The following is a 9,594-nucleotide window of genomic DNA, read 5'->3' as shown; positions in this document are numbered from 1 at the left end:
GGCAATAAATCGATCTGGTATTATCCAATTTAAGTCTCCGTTTTCTGCTTTTTCATAGTGTTCATATTCATCAAGGTTAAATGAGTTGAAATTAAGGAAGCCATACTGCATTGCCTTCTTTACTGCATGAAAACAGTCAAGAAGTGTAATGTAGAAATTGCAGCTTCCATAGGCAGCATCTCTGAAAGGAATATAGGATGTATCTCCAAAGATTAATATTCTATATGCTGCTTCTGGAGTTCTCCCCAAATATATAACCATGTAGCATCCAACAAGGAAGGCAGCATTGGCTTGTTTTCTCTGATCAGAGCCAGTAAAATGAACAATTTTCTTCCTTAACATTGTAATTGACTTTAATTTCTTATTTATCTTGCAACAATATCTGTAAACCATTGCCAGATTGAGTGGTCCAAAGTCTTCGCAGAAGTTCTCATATTCGAGTTCATTATCTATGCTGAAATAATGTACATTTGATGCACTCTTTGGTCTGCTGTTGAGAATGGCAAAAGGAAGGCCATCGGTGATGTCCAGGTACAGGTCGACCTGGGGGTCCCGGGGGCGTGCGTCCTGCTGCGTGGAGCTGCGGATCTTCTGCACAACCTGCGAGGTCGAGGAGCAGCGCCATGAGCAGGGAGACGCGGGGGCCCAGCTCAACCGTCCCTCGCTTTTCTGCTTCATGGAGGCGACCGCGGCCTGTCAGGGAGCAACGACCAGGGCCCCGCGCGCCCGTGCGCCCGTGAGCCCACCGAGGCTCCCGCCAGCCCCGCGCTGGCGCTCGGTTGGTGCAGGAGGCGGGGGTTCCTGCAGGAGCTGGAGGAGGGGCCTGGCCCACAGCGCCTGCCCCGCTCCCTCCCGCGACCGCCCTCCCTTTGCTTTTCTAAACCAGGCGCTGACGGGTTGTATCATACAGCAACGAAGTGTTAGATGAATAAGTCATAATGCTCTCGTCATAGCAACCACCTGGATCTTAACCTTCTCTCCAGTCTCTGGAAATTCAGCCAAACTAGTGTTAAAAACCTTGAGTATGACTTTATTACCAAATGACAGTATTTCTGAAACACACATTTAGGATCCATTAAAAGTTGGAGATTGTGACCATTTGGTATGGAAAGTCATGCCTGCTTGAAGACAAGTTAATGCTGACATATTGCTCTTTCACGAACTCTCCCAATACCCCAACCTTGGAAACATGGGAGCACAAGATAGTTAAATAGATATTTTAAAAGACGGCATTTCTTTTTTCTGTTCTTTGTGGACTTTCCAAAGTAAAGTCTTGGAGAAGCTAAACAATGTGTGTAGCTTCAATGGGATATCACATATGATAAATTTTATACCTATTCAGTGTCATCCCGAAGCCAATATGCAGCTCTGCACTTCTCGGAAACGGAACAGGCCTCTCTCCTTCACCGAAGAGAGCTTTATGAAGCTTCATCCCTAAGTTCTGGGTTGGGGGTAAAATAAAGAAGAGGACTGATGGGTTGCTCCTGAGCTTACGACTCATTCATACATCTTCTTGCCCTTTCTGTTTGGTGGGATTTCCCCCAATCATTTATATCCTTCTGGTGTCCACAAGGAATGAGACCTAAATTCCCAATTAGATAGGCTTTATGAAATTTTAAAAGTAAATGTATACATTGGAATTAGTTTAGGAGAAAGGAGAGAAGAGTAAAAGGAGATAGGTAAAGATTCATGTTTGTCCTTAAATATTCAAGCTTCTGGATGCCACAAATACTTTGATTAATGGGGACCTCAAGAATAATTTTGTTCACGACTGTCCCAATGCTTGCCTCCCATCCACAGTATTTCTGCCCAGTGAATGCATTGTATTTTCTTTTTTCTAGTTTTTGTTGGAACACCCATGTCTGATAGGAAACACACGTCTGAAGGCATGCAGTGAGGATGGTAATTTCCCTTGCCTTTTCTCATCATTTATTAATAGACTCAGAAACAATTTACTGAATGTTTGCTCTTTGCTAGAGACCTGGTTCTTGCTAAGAAATGCAAAGTTTCATATGAGATAGTCTTGCTCTTGGAAGTTGCTTGTATAGTCACCACACTACCCGTGAACACTTAGATCCCTGTTTTTAATCATTTTAAAAATCCTAAACACAACTGATTAGAAAAGTAACTTCATTCAGGTTGGCCACTCAGATCCCTTCTTCTAGGAAGCAAACGTGAGTCCCAGAGCCCCTCCTTATTCTCTTTGGGGTCCCCGAGTGAAATGCTCATGTAAAATTTAATCTGAGTAGCCATATCTGAAACAAGCGAAAGGTAAGCTGAGAAGGCCATGCTTCTAAGAAAAAATAATAAAGCAGACTCTTAGAGAGAAACAACAGTGATTGACCACGTGGCACCAGAAACGATGGAGACCCTTATCTATCCTTTCAGCCTGAGGTGGTTTCCCTCTAGTTATTGGCATCTGCTTCTCAAGAGATCTTCTCTTTAAGTTCCAGAGACACTATCTTATTCTTCCTTCCCCAGTCCTCCTGCAATTGTCTGGCTAGTCTGAGAGTGTTTGTATCTACAACTCAGTGATTTCTGCGTGGGTCTTTGTTATTCAGGTAACCACAGGAACAGGCTCTTTTGACACACCTAAAAAGATATGTCCATGGCCACCTCGCTGTGGGAGGAAAGTAAAGGGCTCTCCTTTTCTCAGACAGGTTATTTATTTTTCATTGTTGAATCCCTTTTGCTCCTTCTACCTTTACTGTTGAACTCTAATATGTGTGGAGGGTGTTGGGCATGGAGAAAGTTTTATTTTCTTACCCAAATTAGCTACCATTGTTACCACCATTTCTGCATAAGGTGGAATATACAGACAACTAGAGGAAGGTTTAAAAAACAGTCTACTAATTGTCTCCAAGATAGTCTAAACTTTGCAGAGTCAAGGTAAGCTATTCTGTAAGGTTGGACCAAACAAAAGGGGGAGGTTCTCACTGGTCATACTTATTGAAAACAAAACCCAACAAATGAGGATAACTAAATTGCAATGGCCAAAAAAGGTGGTCATGATGCCACAGTTACTCCCCTGAAATTCCTGAACTTTTTTACTTATAAGAATTCCAGGAGCTAGATTCATCACAAACAGATAATGACTATTCCAAGAAGTGCTGTAGCCTTTAGCCAATCATCTGCTAGCTTCTTTCTGTTGACCAATGATATTTCTATATGAACAGGCTGAGACCACCTTGCTATACCTCTACATTTTGTCCTTAAAAATCTGCTTGTAACCTCTCCAACTGAAAGCACTTCTCTGACATAGTTTGGATATGTGTTTCCCGGGTTACACTCCTCAAATTTGGCCAAATCAAATTCTTTACTTATGCTAATTTTGCCTTAGAGTTTTACTTCAGGTCAACATTATGGATGCCTTAGATGGATGTTTTTTAGGTGACTCAGTTGTTCAGTGGGTCACATCCATTCTTTATCTCTTTCTAAAACCTATTATTCTTCCCTTAGTCCTTTTCTTTTAAGTCTTTTCCCCATCCTGAAGTCTAGTCCTCATTTTTTGTCTATTTTAGTTACTCTTCCCTAAATACATATCCAATCCCAAATCTCCTCTGAATTTTATAGTGAGATTATTATCTCAGTCTGGGGAAAGAGAAACTATGGCGTCAGTCATGGAGTCTCCTCTGCAGCCTGGCTTTCTTGCTTCCCTTTCGTTTGAGCTCCAGCTATAAGCTTGTTCCCAGAAGCTACGCTTGCTTTTGAGCTTATACTCATTCTGTTCCCTCTACGTAAAGTAAATATTCTCCTAGGTTTCCTAATTTTGTAGCTTACAATTGTCTGTCCAAACTTGGTAGTTTCTAGGGCACTTGCATCTTATTTTATTGTTTGGTCACTGCACCTGAGAATTTGCCTTGTATTATTCTGCATAAAGAAATACTGTATGGTAATATATTCAACATACCACTTCACATGCTTATCTGATACATCCGTTTGTATGGCTGTGAAGTTTAAATAACTTAAAATACAAAAAATAAGGGATATTGGACTTGGGAAGTACAAGAGTTGTAAAATGATTTAGTAAATAAAATAATACAACAGTAAATGATTTTATGGCTTCTAGTTGTTTTTCAAGCTGGAAATTATTTGGCATATAAGAAAATGGAGGAATACAAGCAAGATATTTGTCATAAAAATGATTAAGGTGGGGATTTCATGTGGTTCTTTTATTTGCTCCTCTTGCATCAGAACAATTCAGGAGGTTTGTGCTTATGAGGCGTTTATAACACTTAGTTCATCTTTCAATTAAGGCATATTGTCACGCCAGGATTGTTTTTCCCCTCCATATAAGAATAAAAGATAGGCTCTGTAAAGCCTCTCAACAGTCTAAGCTGCTTGCCCTTCATGCCAGTGACAAGTAATGAGTAAGAACTATTAGATGTCGTTGAGAAAACAGACATTGTAATGCCAGTGCCAATCAAAATTATCTGGTAGTGAAAATTGGACTTTAAATTTTAAAAATATGTGAGAGCTGCTAGAAAAATTATGAAAAATTGAGTAGGGTCACAGCACTCAACAAATCTTCCAATTTCTCTGCCACAGGCTTAGTGTCACCTGTACATTTTCTAGTCTAATAGAATGTAATAGCCCAACAGGGTCAGCAGCGATATCCAAATACATTTCTGTTTACATTCCCGGAGTCCAATTATAATAACAATGACATAATTTGAATTCTAAACACATTTGTATTGTTGATATAGTATGAAATTTTTCGACTAATTAGAAAACTTTACCTTTTAAAAATGCACAGTTAATAAATATAACACATACACATGTGCTGCTGTTTCTGTTTTTGGTTTTGGTTTTATTTCTTCCCAATAGCTAAGCCTATGACCACTACTTCAGGGAATGTTTATCAATTTAATATGAGCTGAGGACCATTGCACTTGTAGCCTTCAAGCTTGTATTCTATCAGGAAGATGGAATAGAGAATAATTGGTAGATAACGTTGTATGTCTTTGTCGGGCACATGTTTGTAGTCCCAGCTATCTGGGAGACTGAGGTAGAAGGATCACTTTAGCCTGGGAATTCAAGACCATCCTGGGCAACATAGTGAGACCTTGTCTTTAAAAATAAATAAATACAAGTAAATAAGTTTTAAAATAAAATAAAACAAAGTATGTGTTTTTAAAAAAATTGTATGAACTCAACATATGGGTAATTTTCTTCAATTTTTTCATTATTAATGAAATTAAGGAAATACAAAGATTCATTTTAATAAAGATTTATTACTTAGAAGTATTTGAACATTTTTACACTGTTTACTTTTTCATCACAAACCCTTCATTGTTTTTTATTCTTGGCACCATTCTTAGGAAAATGGAGACCACAGCCCCAGCTTCTGCCTGCAAATCCCCATTTGTGGTTGAGCAGCCAAGTGGTTCACTGCACCTCTTGCCACATTCAGAAGAAACTTCATTCATTACACCAAAAATAACTGAGAAATAATGAGAATGTTTCCTATAAAGCCTAAAAATCACACTAAAGGGGGGATCCATTTATACTACTGTTATGAATTGAATTGTAATTTATGCATCTTATGATGATGCATAAATGTTGGGGTTTTATTTGTATCTCTCACTATCCCTTTATGTTACAGGCAATAATAGAGCAGGCCATTAAATGTCTATTTAGTAATTGCTTGTTTATTAAGCACTTAACTGAAGTGCTTCTCATTAACACAGGGGGAATTTAAAGAAGAAAATAATAGGAAAATTAATTGCTGACAAATGGATGTCATGGCATATGGCTACTGTTGTCAAGGCTTGCAGTGATCAGCATCTCACTTTTTTTCTTCTTTCACATACTTATCAGATTTCTTTTGTGTTCTTGTACCTGAGCTAGGTGTTGGGGATGCAGAAATATTCTACAAGCAGTCCTAATCCCGAAGACACGGAGGAAAGAACCACCACCTATCTGTCTTCAAGTGAAAGGTAATGCTTCAGTGACATGTTAAACTTGAGTGAAGTTTTTCCAGCCAGGAGAGGGTGGAAAGTCTCACTCTGAAATGGCACAAAGCTACACCGAGGCTTGCTTCCTTTGCCTTTAAAGTGTCCAGTCATCATGAGCAGATCTTGCTATGGCACTAAGTGTTTTATCTATGAAAATATGATTCTTCAGAAATGTTTGTTCCCCTCCATTTTTCCTGGTAGTTATGATAAACCCCTTTAAGATTTTAATGGAATATAATTTACTTCACATATGTAGGCTCTAAGGCAAGCTCATCCAACCTACGACCTGCGGGCTGCATGTGGGCCAGGACAGCTTTGAATGTGACCCAACACAGATTCATAAATTTCTTAAAACATTATGAGTTTTTTTGTTATTTTTTTAAAGCTCATTAGCTATCATTAGTGTATTTTATATGTGGTCCAAGACAATTCTTTTTCTTACAGTGTGGCCCAGGGAAGGCGAAATTTGTATACCCCTGCTCCAAGGCTAACAGATCTTCATGTAAATCCCAAATCCTCTGCTCTTTACCATGTGACTTCAATGTGCTGAATCTACTTGAAATTGCCTCCTCATCTTGAAATTAGAAATAGCATAACCTATGTGCTAGAGTTATGTTGAGTATTAAATGATAGAATGTAGTAGCTAGCACAAATGAACATTGTTCCTCATCTCATTTTGCCTTATTTCATGTGACTGTGTTATAATATATAATGTGAAAGAAAAATAAACAAGATTTGGTTCTTTGCAAAGAAGAAAGTTCTAAAGCCTTAGAAATTACATTTTCAAGTTTCTATGGCCTTTCAGAAATGTATTCATGGATCAATAGATACATTGAAAATGGATATTTGTAAACTTCATTGCATAAGTTCAAAAAAAATAGAAAAAAGTGATATTGACAATGGTTGAATGTTGCATGATGTATTTCATCATAGAATCATAGCCATGAAAGTATTTTGGAGATGAAGCAATATTTATGAGACTGGGCTTTGATAGAAGCTGTAATATGGCTTAAGTAGGACTTTCTGTGGGCTAGGGACACATTAAGAATCTGAAAATAATATGCATGCATGGCAAGTATTCTTGGTATATATTTCCTTTAAGAACATTACCAGTGAGATTAGCTTGGGTGCTATTGATTTGGCTGGCAGTCATCAAAAAAAAAAAAAAAAAAAAAAAAAGAGAGAGAAAAGTAGACAACAAATTTAAATTAGAAGTTAGATCTGCTGAAAATTATAGGGCTGAGATTTCCTTTTTCAGTGAAAATAACTTAAGAAGCATAATTACTAAGTTAGGAATTTCTAATGTTCCCTCAATTCCAATACACACACACACACACACACACACACACACACACAACTTGAAATTTTCTCTTCCAAATACAATGTTTTATAATTTGAATGCCACTCCAATAAATATGTTGCTGAAACTCTTCTAAATCTTCACTCCAGACCCCTCTTTAGCTAGCTGATCATTCCCAGTGACTGAGTAAGCCCAATATAGTATTGATTGTTGTTTTGGTGTTAGGTACTAAAAAAGATTATCATTATTGACAAGAAACCAGTCTCTCACTTTGCCCTGTTGGACACTACCTGAATTGTAGCCAAGAGTAGCCTTCAGAATCTGTGCATGAGAGTAACCACGACCTTGAGTAGCCATCTCTGTGCACTGCAGGAAACAAGAAAGAAGGCATGTGAGGTAGAAGCTCACATTTTTCCATAGCACTGATTTTTGGCCGCTATTCACCTTGCAGGCCCTTATGGGAGGCTTCACAGATCCAGACAAATGATGGTCTGTGCTAATATTACATGTTAGGAAAGTAGACTCGGGATTGGCCAGGATAGCTGACCAGAAGCACCAATATTATAGGTTACCTACTAAATTCCAGCTCTAATGATATACTTTTGGAATAATATAAAGAAATTTTATGTTACTTAATGGCAGTTGATAGATTGCTTATTTTACTCTTATTTGAAACCTTTCAGAAAAATTCCATCCATGTAGGCTCCAGGACAGAGTGGGATCTTTCCATGATTTCTCTAAAATAACCTGGGCTGGACTGGGCACTCTTACCTGTCACAATCCCAGTATTTCAGTATCGGGCCTGTAAGCTGATATGTTCCATAATGGGCCTGCACTTAGCCCTTCTGTGAATCTCTTAGTTCTTGATATTCTCTTACTTATATTTATGCATCATTCTCCCCTAAAGTTCATAAGCCACCAGGACGGTCGAGTGTATTCTCAAAAGCATCTAACCATGCTCAGCATGTAATTGTCATATAAAATACTCTCTAAATTTCAGAGGATGATAATTCACATTTTAGCTTCAAATTATCTATTTTGAGAGGGCTAAAGTAAACAATTTTATATGCAGATGATTATTTAAATTGTAATTGATTTGTGGAAAATATAACAACTTGAAAGAAGAATATGAGTTGTAGTCTTTGTTCTGCCAAAAAATGTCCCAGCTGTAAGTTATAGGAAAAGCCCATGTAAATCCAGCTCATGTGAAGCTCTTTTACTAATTCATTGTGCAACATGGCCCCACCCACTTTGTCTCCATGTGATTTAGTCACCTGCGTAGAGTGAAATTACTAGATAAAACTCTTTCCAGTGGGAACATGGTCAGGCTCCTTGTATAATAATTTAATTTCCTTGATTGTGTTGAATGTAAAATGGAGTAACAATAAGTAGAGTATTTATTTTTACCACTGATATAAGAACTCCAGTTTCAACTCAGGCATGTAAAGAGCTGGGAAGTCATTACATCTGCCCCACAGCAATAAGAAATCCGAGCAAAATGAAAATCAGTGACTTTTCTTGGACCAATCAGAAAACTGAGGTTGTAGCATTTGCTAGTCTGCATTGCTATGAAGGAATACTTGAGACTGGGTAATTTATAAAGTTTATTGATATGTTTGGGCTCATAGTTCTATAGGCTGTAAGGGAAGTGTAGTGATCTACTTCTGATGAGGGCCTCGGGAAGCTTACAATCATGGCAGAAAGTGAAGGGGAGCCATTGTCATGTGTCAAGAGAGGGAGCAAGAGAGAAGGGGTTAATTTTGCATTTTTAGCAGTGGCAGGGTTTCACCATGTTGGCCAGGCTGGTCTCAAACTCCTGACCTAAGGGATCCTCCCCCCACAGCCTCCTAAAGTGCTGGGATTACAGGCATGTGCCACTCGGCCTAGCATGGTGGCACACGCACGCCTGTAATCTCAGTTACTTGGGAGACTGAGGCAGGAGAATCACTTGAACCAAGGAGACGGAAGTTGCAGTGAGCCGAGATCATGCCCTTGTACTCCAGCCTGGGCAATAAGAGCAAAACTCTGTAAAAAAAAAAAAAAAAAAAAAAAAGGAGAGAGAGAGAGAGAATATGGGAGGTTCCAGTCCCTTTTAAACAAACAGATCTCACATGAACTAATACAGTGAGAAATTACCCATTATTGTGATGACAGCACCAAGGACATCCATTAAGGATCTGCTCCCTTGACCCAAACTGTCCTCACTACACCCCACTTCCAAAATTGGAGATCACATTTTAGCATGAAAATTTAAGGGGTCAAACATCCAAACTATATCATAAGGAAAAGTGACATCCCAACATCTCGAGAGAAGGTCTCCAGCATTTTCTTATCTGA

At 38.7% G+C, this 9,594-nt stretch overlaps 1 pseudogene across 1 annotated transcript; it reads left to right on the top strand.

Moving 5' to 3' along the window:
- Positions 1-6: 6 nt before the first annotated feature.
- Positions 7-881, top strand: LOC113223413 (annotated as a pseudogene). Its single transcript, XR_003308729.1, has one exon. The product of XR_003308729.1 is annotated as an uncharacterized LOC113223413 (transcript).
- The last annotated feature ends 8,713 nt before the right edge of the window (positions 882-9,594 follow it).

The sequence above is a fragment of the Piliocolobus tephrosceles genome, unplaced genomic scaffold, assembly GCF_002776525.5.
Source record: "Piliocolobus tephrosceles isolate RC106 unplaced genomic scaffold, ASM277652v3 unscaffolded_41230, whole genome shotgun sequence".
NCBI lineage: Eukaryota > Metazoa > Chordata > Mammalia > Primates > Cercopithecidae > Piliocolobus > Piliocolobus tephrosceles.
Note: the sequence above shows the minus strand (reverse complement) of the source record. Positions and strands in the feature narration are given on the sequence as shown.